Below are 20,424 nucleotides of genomic sequence, written 5' to 3' on the forward strand. Positions count from 1 at the left end.
AAAGATAAAGATTGAGTATGTAGATAAGTGTATCAATCTGGACGGTACTGAACTAACTGTGTGCTCTTAGAACACGCTCTAAGAAACCTTTAATTTCCTGACTCAGTCCTCACTGAAGCAAGCCCTTAAATCAAAGCCTCACCATGTAGTCAAGAATATCAGCATAATGCTTACCTGCAGTATCTACGATAAGATCACAGAAAATAGCAGCACTCGTGAAATTGACTTTTCAAGAAAAAGTATAAATTGCCTGATTATTTTAATCTTGGAGTTCCGTGCTTATTAAAATTAATGGAGCTAGGTGGAAATATTTTTGAAGTATTTATCTCAGAATTGGGAGCTAATAGAAGAAAAGGGTTACTGGACAAGGCAGTTATTAATTCAGTGTCTTACATATCGGAGTAAGTGCAAACGCATATGCTACACATGTACTTACCTAATGTTAATGTTTAAATGCGTATGTACATAAAGCAGTTGCTACAAAGAAAAGCTGCACAAGGCAGAAATACAAGGAAAGAATATGTCTAGTTCATGAGTTCAAAGGAGACAGTCCTGGGGAAGTCATATTTGGGATCTAAAGAGGAATGGATGTTTCCTGTGCACGGAGGGAGAAAAGGCATTCAAGACAGTGAGCAGTGTGAGGTGGCAGCTTCCTGTTTCAAAGAACTGAAAGAAGGCAAATGTGACTGTTGGTAGAGAATCCAGTGTGCTTGGTACAAGATGAAGCTGCAGAGAAAGGCAGTGACCAAATGTGACTGTTGGTAGAGAATCCAGTGTGCTTGGTACAAAATGAAGCTGCAGAGAAAGGCAGTGACCAAATGTCCCAGCCAAGGAGACTGTGTTGAAGAGTTGAGTTTCACTCTTTAAAGAGTGGTAGAAAGCCACTGAGTGTTTGAAAAAAGAGAGTGCCATTGTTATAGGACAGGGAGAGGGGCAGCCCAAACCCCGCAAACCTGCCTATTCTAAATGGGTTCTGCCATCCGCCGCATCAACACAAAACATATAAGACTTTAATGGGAAGGAACTTTAATAAAACTAGGAAACAATACAGGAAAGGCAAAGAATCTAGTTTCTAAATCAAGCACCCAAAGTTACCCGTCCCCTCGTGGGTAAAAGTCCATCCATATGGGATCGGCCCAGAGCAAGGCCCCAAAGCCTGTTACAAGTCTAAAGCATCTTCCAGTGGGGACCCACAGAAAAGAGTCACAAACAACCGGACAAGCCCGGAAGGAAAAGAGCAAAATCAACATCAAGATAAAAGCTGCCATGGTCACCTCCCCACGGGTCTCACCCACATCTGTGTCACCCAGTCCATGACCAAAAGACAAGCGCAGCTTCTTCACGTGTCTCTAGGCTCCATGTGCCTCCTCCAGGTCTCCTGGCTCCATCCTGCTTCCTTCCTCAGTCTCCTCTGCAGCTTCTCCTCTTCCTGCTCAGCTCCACCCTTCCTTGGGTGGGGCAGGGAACCTGGAACCTCCCCCTTTCCTGGGGACCACCCTGTTACAATCCCCCCTTTTAATTTTTATTCCACCATATCTATGGTGGCACAGATCTCAGGGTGTAGTCTTAGGAGACAGTCTTTTTTCAGGGTTCCAATGTGTGTAAGAGAAGCAACAATTAGTCAGCAGCATTGTCCATGAATGTCCAGTATGACAGTTTCATTACTTAAAAATAGTCCATTATCCAAGCCAAAAGAAAAGAAAAAAAAATTTGGAGCATTGGCTAAAACAAGATAGCAAATATATCAAAATCACAGGGAAAATATGTTAAAATGGTTCAACTTATGCAAAAACGAATTCTCTCAACCTTGATCCCAAACTTTTTTACAGCATAGCAAAAGTTTGCAAATTAAATCTACTTTTAAACCATTTTTCCTATTTTTGCATAAAATCACAGGGTAGAAATAACTAACAGCAATTTGTTTAGCTGGCTTTGTTGAAATATTCCATGCAAGATCAGAGCGAACCGGTGGCATCCAGTCGATGTATGCTTCAGGTATAAAGTTGGTCTCATCAGACTCCACCTGGGCTTTCCTCTTCGCGAGGGTACCAGGGAATTTTCGTTGGCCGGGTTGTCCAGTCCTGCCAATGGAGGCAAGCTTCCTCACCTTCTTTGGAGGTCTCTGGAACCCTACAAACAAGGCAAACAGGTTCTCCTCTTCTTGGTTCAGCTCTTTTTCAACTTTCAGGAAGAACTCCACACAAAGCCACACAATCAAACTCACGTCCAATTTTTTTGTTAAAACAGACAAAATCCCTATGTAAGTTATGCAAAAACAGACTCTGAAATAAGTAGCAAAAATTACTACCACTATTTGTATGCTGTGTTGGTATCAAGGGGAGAGAAAATGTGACAAGGTAGCTTTGCTGGGAAAAAAAATTGCAACCTTTCTGCAGATCCTGGTCACCAAAACAAGAAAACTTTGTGGATTTAGAGCAAAATGCAAAAAAATCATCAGTATTATTATGTCAAGGAAAACTTAGTAAATATGAGGTGTATTTCCAAGTCTATTCAGTCCTTAGTAGAAAAGTTTTTTACTCTCAACAGTTCCATCAATAGTAATCTGTTGAGACCTTTTCTCCCTATATTTCCAGAAACAATTTCTGTAGATGTGAAACAATTGAATTATACAATATTACAAGTGACAATCACCATTGACAATTTACATACATACCCGATACTACTGTTAACATATTGTACATACCAAAGTTTTACCATTTTCCCAAGTGACAATGCTTCCCTTCCAGTTTTACTTCATTAGGTAAAAGCCAAATAGAACAAATTCATGTAATGCTTTCCCAGGAGGAAAAGGAGAAACTTCGTGGAGTGTCTCAGGAGCTCTACTGAGGTTCCACAAAATTTCCTTGCATCAGTCAAATGACAGGCCACCAAATTTGTACTTGAATTTAGATTTCTGGGAAGCTTTGCCATAAATATCAGAAAAGTAACAGAAACAACAATATTCAATCTCTATGAAGGCACCGGCTTAGTTCAGTAGCACAATGTTGACAATCAAACCATAACTTTTTGTTTTTCTCATAAGTGGAGACTCTCTTTTTTTCAATGTCCATGGGCACCATGTATACCAATTTGTCAATCACTGGAGGTCAAGACAGTTAGACACAAGGACATACTGACAGACAACATATAGACACAAAGAGCTCTTTAGTTATGCCACGTAGAATATGTTATGTAACTGCAGTTTTACTCCATAGGCTCAGAAAAAAAAAGTCAAAGTCCAAAAAAAATGTGGAGTGTTGCTGGCAGAAAAATTTCCAGTTGTCATCCTACAAACCTAAGACTTTGGAAATAGGAAGGAAAAGTTTTGTTAATCACAAGAGTTACATGACCTTGTTTATCACCTTAGGGTTTTCAGTGTTGAAGACTTTTTATTAGAAATCAATCCTGGGGTATTCTGTACAGCAACTGAAAGAATAAAAGTTAACTTTTAAGCAAAAGGAGTCATCTCTTGTTAGCCACCAAGCAGGCACTCCTTGGGTTTCCTGGAATAGAACCTGAAAAAGCAAAATCAAAATATCAGTAATTAGCTTTCAATTAAAAGGAGTCATCTCCTTACTTCTGTTAGCCACTCTGGGACAGAAGCTGAAAGAGCAGATTAAACATCTAAGCACAGATTACACCTCCCCCACACTAGGGAGGGACAACAACAACACAGGTATGAAAACCTGGTACAGTTACATGATGCACCCTAAAGAGTGCTTTCCATAACAGACCTTCCTCAGTAGAAAGCAGAAACTTAGAATCTTGTCTTACACCAGCAATTGAACAAATTCAGTATTCAAAATGGCAAACATGCCCAAAACAAATTGTGTAGACAAAATTCACAGCAGCAAATTCTTTCAGACTCAGACAAAATCTTGTTAATTTTTCTGATCCAGACTTTGCAAAAATTCAAGTTATCTCCAAGAATCCATCAAGGATACCAGCGATTACCAGTTACTGCTTAAGGCTACTCTTTCCTTAACACCCAGGCATACATTTGCTAATTAAAACACCACTGCTCCACAGTTGGCTTGCAAAACCCGTCAGGCAAGAGAGCAGGAAGTAGCCAAAGACAAAGCTACATACCACTGAAGAACCATTATTGCCTTTAGAAATGCTAATGAGACAGCAGAGATTACAAAAAGAAAGAAAAAAAAAGTTCCAAGTGGCCTCAGACGCCATCTTTGATCTGGCCACATGGTCCAATGTACTGCCTAATATTTTGAGTAAAACTGGCGCAGAACCATTTCCACAAATTAAAATCTCTTAGCAAGTCACTACAAACAAATTAGACACAGACAGACAGAATCTTCACAAAGCCCAAGCCAGTTTTTCAACAGCAAATCGACATATGAAACAAACACACTAGAGAAACCAAAAATCACATTTGCGCTTATGGTAGCCAGTGCCATAGGGAAGCCCAATTTCCCCATGGGGCTGACTAACCACAGATGGCTGTCCTAAATCTTCGTGGTCGCCAAATCTGTTGTAGGACAGGGAGAGGGGCAGCCCAAACCCCGCAAACCTGCCTATTCTAAATGGGTTCTGCCATCCGCCGCATCAACACAAAACATATAAGACTTTAATGGGAAGGAACTTTAATAAAACTAGGAAACAATACAGGAAAGGCAAAGAATCTAGTTTCTAAATCAAGCACCCAAAGTTACCCGTCCCCTCGTGGGTAAAAGTCCATCCATATGGGATCGGCCCAGAGCAAGGCCCCAAAGCCTGTTACAAGTCTAAAGCATCTTCCAGTGGGGACCCACAGAAAAGAGTCACAAACAACCGGACAAGCCCGGAAGGAAAAGAGCAAAATCAACATCAAGATAAAAGCTGCCATGGTCACCTCCCCACGGGTCTCACCCACATCTGTGTCACCCAGTCCACGACCAAAAGACAAGCGCAGCTTCTTCACGTGTCTCTAGGCTCCATGTGCCTCCTCCAGGTCTCCTGGCTCCATCCTGCTTCCTTCCTCAGTCTCCTCTGCAGCTTCTCCTCTTCCTGCTCAGCTCCACCCTTCCTTGGGTGGGGCAGGGAACCTGGAACCTCCCCCTTTCCTGGGGACCACCCTGTTACACCATTACATATGTGTATTTAGAAGGCCCCCTTCCTGGCTAGCCCAAGGAAAACGATTAGCAGAAAAAAGATGTATAGAAAATCACCTAAGAGACCGGAAGCTTGATCTTGGGATGGCTGAAGTGGAGAAAAGATGAAATACCCCAGAGATATGAGATGAAAACGGCTGTTGATAATGTTTTTATTACTGGGAGGAATGAAGGTGTAGGGACGTGCCAGAGTTGTGGCCTTGACAGATACCAGCCTCATTCAGAGAAAGGAAAAGAAGAATTGTGGCAAGAGATCCTGAGTTTCGTATTTGATACATGTGTGTAACTGGTGACATGTTCATGTATGTAACTTGGATATGTTACATATAAAATGTTATTTAGACAGTTTCATGTATAAGGTCTAGGCTTAGTAAAAAAGGGTAGAACTGGAATTCATGATCGTATATATTGTAAATGAGGTTGTGGAAATAAATGAGATTGTTTAGGGAAGATGAGAAGAAAAATATATCCTGGACAAAGTAAAAAAAAAAATCTAACATATATAACTACATGGAAGAGGTGAAACTGAATCGGGGTGGTGGGGGGCAGGGGTCAAGTTGAATAAGCCTAAGAGCATAAGAGCAAGCTTTATTTAGTTAAAATAATCATAGTAATTATTGTTATTTCTACTGCTATCATTGTCATACATATTGTTACGTGGTAGGCAGAGTAGTAGTGAAGAGAAATCAGGAGAGAGTGATTTCAACAAGGGCAAGAGAAGATTGTTTCAAAAATAGGCAGTTTTTACAAAATTAAATTCAAAGTGATCATAGTCCTAAATATTAAAAGCAAAACTATAAAACTCCTAGAAGCTTGCTTAAGGGAAAACCTGGATGACTTTAGTTTCGGCAATAACTTTTTAGATACAACACGAAAGGCATACTCCATGATTAAAATTTAAAACTCTTGTGAAAAACAATATCAAAAGAATAAGAAGAGGCCAGACTAGGAGACAATACCCATAAAAGACACATTTGATAAAGGGAGAATACAAAATGTTAGGGAGAATACAAAATGATTTCTTAAATCTGAACAATGAGCAAACAAATAACTTGATTAAAAAACCAGCCAAAGTCCTTAACAAATAGCACAAATGATGTTAAATGACAAATAAGCATATGAAAAGATGTCCCCTATCATGTTATTAGGGAAATGCAAATTAAAACGAGATAAGTCTATGCACTGACTAGAATGGCCAACAGCTAGAACACTGATAACAGGACATGCTGGCAAAGCATTTCCACATGGAAATGCAAAATGGTTCTGACACTTTAGAAGAAGGCTCTGAACTTCTGATCCAGTGCTTATACTCCCTGGCATTTACCTAAATGAGTTGAAAACTTGTATCCCCACAAAAATCTTCACAGAAGGTTTATAGCAGCTGTATTTGTAACTGTCATGACTTGTAGCAACTGGTCCTTCAGTAATTGAATGGAGAAACAAACTGTTGTAGATCCATGAAATGGAATATTATGCAGCCCTAAAAATAAATAAGCTTTCTAGCCATGAAATAATATGGAAGAATCTTAAATGCATATTACTGAGTGAAGAAGTCAAACTGAAAAGTTTAAATACCGTATGATTCCAACTATCTGACATACTGGAGAAGCAAAACTTAGAGGCATTAGAAAAGATCAGAGTGGTCGCCAGAGTGTAGGTGCTGGGGGTGTGGCTTGAAGAAGTTCAACACGGAGGATTTTCATGGCATTGAAAATACTCTGTGTGATGGATGCATGTCACTGCCACATTTAATGACAAAGTATTTTATTGCTTTCATTTTAGCAAAATTGATAGTTGTGATAAAGGTTTTCACATAATTATATTCCTTTGAGTGCAATGCCGTATTAGACAATGCTTCTTAAATCATTGTCAGCCTGGTTTGGGATGGCTATTAATTCAGAGGAGCTTTTCTTTAGTCACTGTTAAGTTTCTATGAAATTAGAATAATTTGATGTAGATGCGAACTGACAATTTATATATTATATTTAAATGTTACAATCAGGTTTTCATATGAAAAACAATATTAAGAAAATATTATCAAGTAATTTTGTGATCATACAAAAGCTACTTTGCTTTTCACTCTGTTATAGTAATATCTAAATACATGTACCGGTTGAAATGCACTCAAATGTATATATGTCAAAGCAAAAATGGATTATTCAATATGACAAAAGCTTGTTCAGTTATCACTTGCAAATATTGCAATGTTTTTACATTAATTTGAGGGGACCTCTAGGACCAGAAATTGGAAAATGAAAAAAAGCATAAATTGCTCTGCAACACAAGAAACACTATTTTTTTATGGAATAAAATGTAAGATTTACATTTTATTTGTATATCTTCCCCTGAGAAGGAAGATCTGGCACATCAAGTAATTTGACATTTTTCTTTCCTAATGTTTCTACTTCTCAAGTACTCTGCACAACACAGCAAAAAAATGTTTATGATTTTGGCAACAATGCAAAACAAATCTGCTGCATTTTGACAGAGCTGCCTTTTGTTTAAAAATGATGGAGGTGACATATGTGAAAATGAGGGGAGATTTAGGGTTACACCTTTCCCTGTGCCCAGGTGTTGTTTTTCGAATGAGATAGACATTTTCGTGTTCTTTAAAACACTTGGTTTGTGTCACCCTGTAACCCAGGGCCCCTTCCAATAGTGGGTCTTTGTTTCCAGAGCTGAGATTGTCCAATAGGTTTGCCATGCTGGCGTTTAGGGTCTGTAGCAAAAATTGCTTCTGTATAAAGATGGAGATAAAACTCAGTGCTGAAGAATGAGCAGAATACTGACTCTAAATCGCATACCACCTATAAATCTAGGGAAGATTTGGTTCAAGGGATACATATTGGAATAGAGTTCACATTTTAAGTGGATCAAGTTCAAAGTTGACTGAACTAGCGTGGCTATACACTGGCTTCCACAATCACTGATTTATTTGTAATTTTTATCAGATATTTATATAATTTCTTGCCATTCACATGAAGCTTCCCATAAAAGTAGAAGGCAGAGAAAAATGGATTAAGGCACATTGTTTTATAACATTCTGTAAGTTATTAATTTATGACCTTATTTGTTGTAAGTTTGTGACTTTCAGTCAACCTGCCTGTCTCCAAACCAATGGAAATAACCTAGAATATGACCATTAACATAAAATATTTATGGCCTGTGTCAAGAGGTACTGATTGATTTGTATCATCCATAGTAAATCAAATTGGAATGTTGATGAAGTGATTCCTGTATTTAATTCTAATAGTGGAAATGCATTCAATCATTCTCTCTGCATTGACTGCTTAGACATCCAGTGAAGGGCACATAATTCAAAAGAGCAAGTCATTCCACATGCAGTCCAGCAACTTTAATAATTTTAGTAACTTAAAAGGATGTAAAGTTTTTGGCAAACATTTGAAATAATAAAAAAATGGCAAATAATTACACATATTGAAACAAAATACATTTCTCTGTAATGGAAAGAATGAAATACATTTCTCTGTAATGGAAAGAATGCCCAGTTTATAAAAGGGCCAAGTTTGAATTTGCTATGGGCATTTTCTCTATTACAAACTTAGAGAATTCTTAAAATATTTTAGAAAATATGCAAGTTTAGAAAAACATTTTCTTCTACATTTCTGTTTCATAGTTCAAGTTAAAAGTTTTGTGTTCTGGCTTGATTCAACATAGTTTTACTATGTCAGAAAGATTTGTTCAATTTCATCACCCTGAGTGAAATTCAAAGTAAGATCAATTTAAAATTAAAGACATAGATAAATGAAGAAAAGGTGTTGTATTTAAAAATATTGAATTATTTAAATTGGAAATGAAATAGATACGATTATATATGCTTAGTAATGAAGTAACCAGAAATTATTTTGAAAAGCGAGACTATTATCATACACCATTATTAAAAACATCTGAATTTCATTACACTGAGACACAATGTTGAAGAACTTAAAATCAATGCAGACCTGTATATCAAAACAATTAATAATTTGTGCAAATGATATACAGTGATTGAATTACACTTCTATAAAATCTGCACTTAAGGTGATATGGACATCTTTTAAAAGAACTGTTAAAAATGGTAAACGTGATTTAACGATAAACAAGTTCATGTCTAAATTTTAGAGAGTCTACAGTATAATTTATTATGTCAAACTTGCTTTTAGGTTTTACTACAGGAAGGATGTGTGTTTGGAATACCCACAGCACTCCAGGCATTTTCCTACATAACTATTTACACTGTGCAGTATCTTGGTGAGGTAATCTTAAATTGTCTTAATTGTCATTAAGACTGAATGTTGGAAGATTTGTTCAATTTTGCCCCTGAGTAAAATTCGAAGTAGGAACAATGAATCAAGGTCTCAAGTCACTGCTGTCACCATCACAGTTACCCTCATCTCTGTATATGTGTATTAATATTTATTATTCTCCCCTCCCCAAGACCTTTAAGTATGTGTTTCAATGTGTTTGAAGGCAATCTTTGTGTTTTTCTCTTCCCAGGAATCATAAGAATTTTAGGAAAAGTTTGCAAAGTGACTATTACAAAGTTTACCTATGTCAACATTGAAATTTCAAGTAAAAAAGAGATTCTACATGGTCGGCCAGCTACCTCAGAGCTTAACTGTGCCCATCTCATGAAACTTCAACTCTTGAGTAGTAAATGAAACTGTTTTTTTAGGTGCTATGCAGTAAGTTTATACAAACCCACATGTACACAATTACAGTGTTTAGCATGTATTGTGTATATAGTAAGAGCTTTGCATTATCTTATTTACCCTTCACATTAATCACATTATAGTGTATTTCCCATTTCATGAATCACAAAATAAAAGTTTAGGGCATTAATAGGTGGTAATATATAGAGTCATTCCAGAAATTATAAAAGCTCTCTACATTGTTCAAAGGGTGAGCAAATGATACAAAAAATCTATATACAGTGAGTAATGCGCTCAGTGATTTTGGAAAACTTAGCTTCATGTGCATTTCCTCAACTTGTTTCATATTTATCTATGACATATTTTAACAGACTATGGAAACAACATTTATATTTAACTTTCAAGGCATCACAAAAACTAATTTCATTGGTAGCTTCACATAAGGAATTGTTTCATGCAAACTCTTTTCTCAATACCAACTTTTATATTCTTAAAAACATAGCTTAGAATGAGTATCTCATTTTTTTTAAATCTATAGAAGTATGTTATTTTAATAAAAACTTTTTTAAATCAATATAAGTCAACATTTGATCTCTTTGTTTGGGCAAAGAGAATTGTATTTTTATGTCAGAAAATTTCATCTTGCCTTAAAGGTACCCAGGAAACAATAGTTCCAATTGTCTTTTTCATCCAATTTAGTATCAGCTAACACCAGAGCTTCCCCTCACTTTCAGGTAGGGAAGCTTCAGCTTCTGGGCCATAGCATTTATAACCGTGGGTGCCCTCTTTTTAAATGTGCTGCTTTTTTGATATCATTGTGTGGGCAGCTTTGTGCGAGACTTCTGAGACCTGCAGGGAAAGTAAATAAAATAGGACTTATTTTTAAATTTTTTATTTCCTCCAGCTTTATTGAGGTTACTTGAAAAACAAAAATCATATATATTTAAGATGTACAATGTGGTGTTTTGCTAAACCTGTGTGCTGGGAAAATATTACCACACATACCATCACTTCACATACTTCTAACTTTGTATGTGACTGCTGAGAACAATCCTCAGTTCACGTCAAGGGTAAGTACGTTACTTATTATTTATTACAGAAAGTATCATTAACTGTAGTTGTCATGTGGTACCTTAAAACTCCAGATGTTACTCATCCATGTCACTGAAACTTTTTGTCCTGTTAATGACATCTTTTCATTCCCTACCTTGCAGACCCCACAACCACCATTCTATATTACGTGGAATTTTAATCCATATCTGAATATACAGAAAATTTTCCCGTCATTAAATGATAAATGCCATCATTTAAGCGACTTTGTCTCCTCATATAATTATTTTTTAAATTTTGTCTCTCGACTGTATTCTGAAGAGTTGAAACCATATCAGGAATCCCTTGTATATCCTGGTATCATTATATGGATAAGCAGCCAAGGTCCAGGAAATTCAGTCATGAACCCAAGGGTACATAATATTAGTGGCCTAGAGAGAAGCTGAATCCATTACGTGAGTCTGTGTAGTTTCTTCAGACACCAGGAGTACTAAGAAGCCATTGTTCTGCCTAGAGGCATCAAGCCATTGATGCCCCATCTCCAGCTTTCCATGGTGCTGGAGAAGGCCAGTGAGTCCTGTCAGCCTTCAGGGAGCAACAAGTTCCCATGACTCTGACCTTCTCCAAGGAAACACGGCACCAGGCAGACACATAATTCTAATTTAACATTGGAAATTTGTGACTAATTCCAATATCCCACAGTACTGCCAATGTCGCCAGATCATTTTCTTAGATAACTGATTAACACCTGTCATTGTCATCAGAACCACAATCCCCAATACCCTCTGACTCTTTGTCAGTCCTCTGTTCCCTTCTCTCCCAAGCTCATTCCCTGTGTTCTTCAAGTCATCAAGAAACTGCTCGATATTCTCAACAATCTCATGAATTTACCATTTTGTTCAATGGAAAGCAAGCTGGGCCCATGAGGATGCTATTTCTCATGGAACCTCAATTCCAACATCACCAGGAAGATGGATCTTGCCCTCTTGGTCGCTGACTTCCTCACCACCATTTATTTCATTCACGACCACACTTTACCCACATTTCCCCAGTAGTTTACACTTGAGCTTGCCATCTCTAATTGCTAGAATTTCTAAAATGTCAATTTTAAATATGTCTTCCTCCAAACTCTACCTTCTCTCCTTCCAGCTTGCAGCAATTGTTCATCTTCAAGGCTCCTAATTTGCTGATACAAACTTGACTTCTCTACCCATTGCTCCCTTTGGGTTTTCATCTCCTTTATTACCCAATCTAGGCTTCGTGCTATATCAAGAAATTCATCACTGTAAAATGCCCATCACTGTTTGTTCTCACCTTTGTTACAATATGCAAGTTTATCCATGTCCCAATGTTTGCAGAGCTGACCATTGTGAGTCAACTTTCTTAGAGTGTCTGGGTGATGAAGCACTCCCTGCCATAGATAAACCATCATGGGATTTTTAGGGGAGGGAATGAGAGTAACTGAGTTTAGTGTTGAAGTAACAAGCAATGATTCATGAAAAGAAAGCACCAGTATCGGAGAGGAGGTAAAGCAATTATCTGAGACATGTGGGTGTTTGTTGTCAATAGAAGAGCCTGTACAGAATGGGAAATCATTAAGTTTAGTGAATACCATAGTAGTAAATTAACTGGAACTCTCACGTTTTGCTACAACTGCCCTACATCTTAGACTGGCTGTAATACAATAAGCACTAGCCCTCTTATGTATAATTGAATCAGTGCTACTAGGTAAATTCCTCATCTTTTATGAAAGAGAAATATGCACATAAATTCTGAACATGAAGAAAATAAAATGAATTCCATATTTCTCAATTAAACCCAATGAGGGAATGGCCACTTTAATGGAAATCTTTAATACAAAGAGCCATAATCTGCCAAAATGTATTTGTTTAAATTTTCAACTCGTCTTGATCTTATTTATAACATCATATATTTGATTTTATTAGTAAGAAATTTTAAAATAAATTCCCTCTCTAAAATACTTGAAAGAATTAGGACATGCCACTTTGGAAGACATTTCACCATTGGGATTGTCACATAATAATAATCACACTATTTTATATATTCAAATTCTAAGGAAAACACAAGTTTTGTGTGTTTTTATTTCATAGGGATTTAAAACTCTATAGACTTTATATTTAAAAATTAACAATTGACCTAATCAGTAGTTTTTGAACTTTCATATATATAGTCAGCTCTTGAAAAGGGTTAGGTTATTTTCTAATAATTATATAGGTATTAATATTCTCCTCAGGAATCTAATGAGGTTGCAAGTTTCATGTGCTTGTGGCCATCTATTTATAGATGAGTCTCCTAATTTCTCCGGAAAATTCATTATTTAGTATAGAAAAGAAATAATGTAGATATTAAGATAAAGCACATAACAGTTATAAAATAAACTTCAATCTGAAACTAAAAAAAAGTATTTTCCTTATAAGAGTAATTAAAGATTTGGAAAATGTCAAGATCGCCAGCTAATTGTTCCATATCATTATTTCCCGTGCACCAACCAGCAGAAAGTGTATGAAATCATGAGGCTCAGTGGAGTATTTAAGAACCATCTGGTTTATCCTCCAACTATGGATCCATCAAAACTCCTCAAGACACATGAGAAAATATCCCCCTTCTATGTACTCTCTAAGGTTTTCATTTTATGTTAGAAAAATCTTATTCCTCTACTAACCAGCCACCAATGGCAAATGTAGTATTTTATTTCATGCCCCTATGAACAGCTGGTTATGACCCACTGGGTTGCTCAGTGGTATATATTCTGGTGCGAACTTTCTTGAATCAGTTGAACCACAATTGTCTATCAATGGTGAACAATCATAACTAAATAAATTTATTATTACAGTATGTGTGAAGGTAATTTTTATTTCAGTGAAGTGGGATCTAAAGCAATATATGACATTTATGGTAGCTCTCAGCTGACAATATGAAGAAATAGAATATGCAAATGTATTATCTACTCCTCTATCGTGATGTGCTCTCAGCAAGTCACTGTGATCTGACATAATTAAAGACTCTGAATTCCTAAGCAGCTCTGATAGGTGTCCACATCCTGTGAACTTTTACTCACCTTTGTGGCTTCATCAGAAATAGCATATCAGGGAGATGAGAGAAGAGGCAGCATCAGCAGCTGGAAGAGGATGAGTCAGTGGCCCTGAATAATTATGCAGGATCTTGGAAAAGCTGTCAGCTGCAAGGGGCTGCAGGGCCTCGGTGTTTGTGTGGGGTTCACTTCTGAGGTTTCATCACTTCAAGGGTTGACCCTTTTCATCTAACAAGACTCACAGATTCATGCTGGGAAAAAGTCAAGAGTTCAGCTCTAAATAACCTCAAGGACAGGGTATTTTGTATTCATTTCTTTCCTGTTCAATATAAAAAAGAAATATCAGAGACATGGCAAAATGGGCTGAACCTTAAAAAGGTTTCAATTTTACTAGCGATATTCAAAGGCAAGGTAGAAAGAAAAAGTAATGTGTTAGGGACGGACATGACAAAACCCTACTGAAATGCCATTTTACTTCTTGGTCTTTAAATTAGTGATTCATTTCACAAGATTATTATTCTTCTGAGCATTCTGAATAGTGATATATGCATGCCTCGGGCCAAAGAAATGCATTCCAGAAGATGATCAGGGTGTCTTTGGTTGACCGGTTTTATATTCTGCTTGAACAAAAACAAAAAATTTCCAAAGAGCTAGTTTTACTCATCAATCTAATATGTATGACATTAATTGTGAAAATATTTTAATATATTGCTGTTTGATAACTTGAATATTGAAATGTCTTTAAAAGTTTTCATTGGGTTCTCTAGAGAAACAAGCACACAGAATGTGTGTCTGTCTGTCTGTCTATCTATGCTTAGTGAAATAAATCAGATGGAGAAAGGCAAACACCATAAGATTTCAATTACAAGTTGCATACAGAGAAAGCGAACACATGAATGAACTAAATAAAACAAAAATAATCTTTTGGATGAGAAGACCAAATCAGTAGTTATCAGAGAGGAGGGGAGGAAGGGTAAATAAATTGATTAAAAGGATTCATTTTATAACAAAGGATAGAATGGGACTCAGTGGTGAACCTACTGTGTGTATATAGTGTTGATTGATAATGATGTGCATCTGAAGTGTATATAATGTTATAACGTTGTGGTGCTTCGAACAATTATGTAGAAAGGACTGACGTTGCAGTCTTGAGTTGCAAGCTGGCTCCTGATTCAGGCAGGGTTTCCTCCAGGATTGCAGTTCTAAGGTTCTCCTTCTTCCAGAAATCTCCAACTTTGCTCTTAGACCCTTTAACTGATTGGGTGAGGACCATGCAAATTATAGAAACTATTCTGTCTCATCAAAGGCTGCTACTATATATGCCAATTACACCTAAACATTACCTTCTCTGCGACATCTACTCTGGCATCTGGCCAACAACTGGGCACCATGGTCTAGCCAACTGACACATAAAATCAACCATCATAGTGATGTTACCTTTTTTTAAATGATCTGTGAAAATGTCTTGAGTTTATTAGAGAAATAGCTACAAGGGTAAACTTAAATAAATCCGTGTAATCAAGAATTAGTGAAATAGCCTACATCACATTTCTCTCCGTTTTAAATGCTACCAAAAGAATTATACAGAGTTCATCTTTTAACAGGTCTGTAAATTCATGAAAAGTACAAAGCAATTATGGAATGATACGAAGTAAAGACACACCATAGATTGAAAATAAATCAGGGACTAAGAATATGGTTCTTGTGACTTAATTTCTCCCTGAGAGAGTTGATGGAGAGCCAACATCTCTCTATTCTGCCTGCTTCTGGAGGGGAGGGGCCAATTCTCTACCACGAAAGGGCAATGAGAGGAGTTTCATGTTAGCAGGCTCTGAAACAAAAGATAAAAACTTGTTCGATTTTCTTGAAAAGCACTCATGAAGAAGTGAGGAAGAATAAATTGATTATTTTTTCTTTTTTTCTGTTAAATCACCTGAAGCAGAACTACAAATGATATGTACAGACTCTTAGCCACAGTTAAAATGGAAGAAATGCCTTTGGATCTTGGAGGAGCGAGAGGGTGGGGAGCAGATCCTGCAACCATCTCCTCTTCCTGCATAGGCACAAAAACCTGCAATTATATTGGAGCAACTGGCTTTGGAAAATACTGAGGATTTGAGGATCAGCGTCTCCACAAGGGAAAGAAACAGAAACCATCGAAAAAAGCAGGAATGTCTGAGACAGTTCAACCAGGAATAGTCTGGGGTATTGGGCTCCAAGTTTGGGGGTGCATCAGCAGACAGAGCCTCTGCCTGGGGACTGATGGGGTCACTCCTGCATGGAGAGTTCTAGCACCTGGAAATGGCACTGGAGGGAGGCCAGCACTTCTCCAGGTGGGGAAAATGGAGGGACTTTCCTCTAGGAAACAGTAAGACTCTGGGGAGCAGAGGTGAGGAAAGGGGCAGCCCTAACTGAAGCACAGATTTGTGGAAATGAAAATCTCAGCATGGGGAGCAAGGAGCTACAGTGTCCACTCAAGTGGAGACTGCTAGAAGCCTTCTCTAGGCTCTCTTTTCTTAGTGCAGCACCACACAGACTCTCTACTGATTGAAACCATGTCAAGACCTGGGGAATTATCCCTACCCTTTTGACATCAGGGGCTTGGAGGCTTCAAGGCAGTCCTTGCATCTACTGGGTCACACTGGTCTGCAGTGAATACTGGTGTGTGGGCCCCCAGGGGAAATGGTGTGCAACTTGCTGGGAGAATCAGCATTCACAGCTCCCTTCCAGGGTTTTCTGTCAGTGTTTTTGGCCCCTCGGAAACACCTGCCTATCCCATCCTGGGCTCCACGGGCTTCCTGAACTCACCCGCCCACAGTAACCAGAGAGGCGTGTGTTTCCAGAGAAAATTCTGTGACATTTGCTAGGAGTAGGCACAGTCATAGACACCACCAAGTTTGCTTTCAGCCATGTTCCCTGGTCCCACAAAACCTGCCTGGTCCTGGCAGATTTCTGGGCAGCCTGCCTATGACACGGCAAACACCCCCTACACCTGTCTGTGGCCTCAGCCTGTAACCTAAACCTCCAGGAGAAATTGTTGCTCTTCTGTTGCCTAAACCTCCAAGAGAAACTGCCAAACCTCACAAGGTCAGGGACCCCTCCTCCAGTTTAAGCAGCCGCAGCATGTGGGGGGTGCCCGGGTGCTTGGCTCCCGCATCTGCAAGCTTCTTGTTTATACATTCCTGGCCCCTACCCTGTAGATGGGATTCTTGACCTACCATCTGTGTTGGCTCCTGAGATTCTGTCCTCCTGATCAGACTTGAGCCTGTACAAGAGGAGAAAGCACAGAATTCAAGGTCAACATTCTTGCCCAACAATTGACCCTGCAATCGTCAATGCTAGCCCAGGACTGTTACGTCAAACTGGGAAGGAAAACTGTGTAGCCTAATCTGTAGAAATAAACAGAGCACAAAAATAATGAGACAGAGAAATTCCCCCCAATCAATGGATCAACATAAAACCCTGGGAAATAATCCTAATGCAACAAAAATAAGTAAACTTCCAGAAGTGAACTTCAAATAGCAGTTTTAATGAAACTCCAAGAAATTAAGAGTATAATGGAGGAACAAATGAGTACTACAAGGATGAAGAAGATAAGGATAAGTTCCAAAGGGAGATTAGAGATTAAGAAATATAATATTTGAACTAAAAAAAATACAGTAGAGGACTGAATCAGAGATCTGTAAGACAGGGTAGTAGAAACCATTCAAAAAGAGCAGCAAAAAGAAAATAATTTAAAAAAATGTTAACATGACATGTTAACTTGACAAAAGGAGACTGGCAAGACAACAGCAAAAGGAACAACACTGCATGATAACTATTCTTGAAGAAGTGAGAGAGAAAGGAGCAGAAATCTCACTAGAAGAAATAGTAGCCAAAAAGTTCCCTTGGGAGACCAAAAAAGTAACGTGCAGATGCAGGAAGTTCATAGATGACCAAACAAAATAAGCACAAGCAGATAAATACCGAAAAGCATTATTAAAGGTGCAGAAGTTAAAGATAAAGAGAAAAACCTAAAAGCGATTGGAAAAAAAAGCAAAGGATCCCATACAAGGGAAGGCCCCCATAAGACTATTCACAGATTTCTCAGCAAAAACCTCACAAGTCCAAAGGAAATGGCATGATATTAGACTTCCGATCAAGAATAGTCTACTCTTTTATCACTCAGAATTCAAAGAGTGATAAATAACTTTACACTATTTAATAGTATTAATTGCAATTTCTTTCAATAAACCAGCCTTGCCAGAAATACTAGACGGACATCTATAAAGCAGAGAGAAAACCGCCTTTCAAAGCAGTAAGACAAAAATTAAATATGGAGGCAGGGAGAAAATTATTTAAAAATGGGGACTGTTAGAATGAGCTTGAGATTAAGTTGTTTTTAACTTTAAATAGATTATAAAAGTAGAGCTTTAGATGTAAAACCTCAATGGTAAACTCCAAACAAACTACATAGGACAAACAAACTGAAAGCAAAAACATCGTAAAGTAATTTACCTCAATAAAAAATATTAGAAATAAAACATGCAATTTTCAAAATAACTAAAATGGAAAAAGCGGACATTAAAAACCTTGAATCAAAAATTGCAGGCCAGCAGCAACAACTCAGTTAAAGTAATAGCAGGGAAAAGTAAAGAAAGCGCCCCAGGACACACATCTCAGCCAAAGCCTCAACTCTTCATTCCCGGGAAGTGGAATATTTTAAAGTCAAGACTATGAGTCATTTGTTTTCCACAGTGGTAAGATGGAGTGGAGGCATCTAGCTGGAGCAAACTGGGCCCTCTTTGGCTTCAAGGAGAAGTCAAAGATTTGGGGTTGATGACAATTCACGAATTCTGTACTTAAACTTGAAAGAATTGCCCCCACCTCGAGCACAGCCTGAGCGGGCTGCACTCAGCTGGCTGACCTCTGTGAGCTTGAGCCAAAGAAACTCAGAACACAGCCTGTGCTAGAGGAAGACATCCTCCTGCCCGCACCAGGGTTTTCCCAGATGAATCATTTGCAAATAGCTAGTCCAGGAATCAGTCATTTTATTCCAGTATGAGTCATTACTGAAAACCACAAGGAACAATAAAGAATATGCACCAAGAAACAACGTGTAGGGAAAATGAGAAGTCGATGAAGAATCTCCAGCAGAAAATTTATGTTGGGTGTAGAAACACAAGGTTTGGAACCTATTTTATGTCTTTCACTTAGAGTAAATAATAATGTCAATACCGTGAAATTGTCTCTATAAAACAAGAACAGATATTAAAGATTTACCAACAATATGTAGAGGACATGACCCAAAATAAAGAGAGATGACTTGGGCTCTGTCTCAAAATCTAAGAAATGTACTTGGTCTCCAGTTAAACAAACAAATAAATAAGGTTCTCTTAAGGCAGAAAAAGAGTGAAGTGTGTCCTCCTTGTGTTAGGGGGAAAAGGCTGTCCTAAAGCTAATTCCTTACAGGCTTTGTGGGCTCCACCCCCACCCCAGGCCAAAGCCAAAGACACTGGGAACTCCAAATCCCATCCCCACCAAAGGGAAGGTGGCTGGGACCTGAGGGTGGGGTTCAGCAGCCAGGTGGGTATTAAGCCAGACACGTGGGCTTTGGGGGGGGGGTCCCCCATTTTGGCTCTCCGCCAGCTCGCAGCGTCTGGCCAGCTCTGAGAGTGCCTTTGGGTTTCCAGGTCGGCAGATCGGGTAGGACGCATGAAAGACTTTATTTCCCTATTTTCTCCCTGAGTTGTCCATTTTCCTTCTTTCCTTTTCCCTTATAAATAAACCTTTTATTAACCTTTTGTGTGTGCCTGTAGTGGAGTATTCATAAGTCCCTTATAAGTGCGCGTGTGAGGACCCACAGCCAGGAACCCGTTCAAAATCAGGGCTGCTCTATAACACTTGCCCTTCATACTCATTTGCAAGTGATTTTCTTTTCCATTCTTACTTCCCCTAGACTGACATCAAAAACTCAAACACATTCAGTGGAGATGGAAATAGTGAAAAGTATGTGAATTTTCTTATGTTTGCCTTCTACTATTCAACTCAAGAACTCAAGTCAATAATTCAACTCAAGAACTAGGTATTCAAGAATTGCTGAAACTCCACATTACTTAGAAAATAAGTCTAATGACAGAAACATTTCAGGACCACAGGTGATTTGAGTGCTTTTACAGATTTTGGAGGGTGTATGTGTGTGTCATGAGCTTTGCTGTTATATTCCACTGTAATTAGGCAATAAAACACATTCTTTGACATCAGTAAAGAACAGATATTGAAAAACTTACTGTTCCTGCCTCTTTGCTACTACTTTAAATAGAACAGAGAGTTAAAATGTGGGTCTCTTTGTGAAATGCTAAAAAATATAAAAGTTGAACATTTATTAAGAAAATAGAAAAAAATACCTTCTATGCAGTGCTGAAGAATCCAATTAGATAACAGAAGTAGCTTTGTGGAGACTATTATGAACATCAACTGAACAGAAAAAAGAAAAAGTGGGTCATGAGAAGTTCATATTTAGAAAAAACAGTTAATATATGAAAAATATTGATTTTTGAAGCATAATAATTTTATACTTTTA

Source organism: Talpa europaea (genome assembly GCF_964194135.1).
Source record: "Talpa europaea genome assembly, chromosome: 13".
NCBI classification, from domain to species: Eukaryota; Metazoa; Chordata; class Mammalia; order Eulipotyphla; family Talpidae; genus Talpa; species Talpa europaea.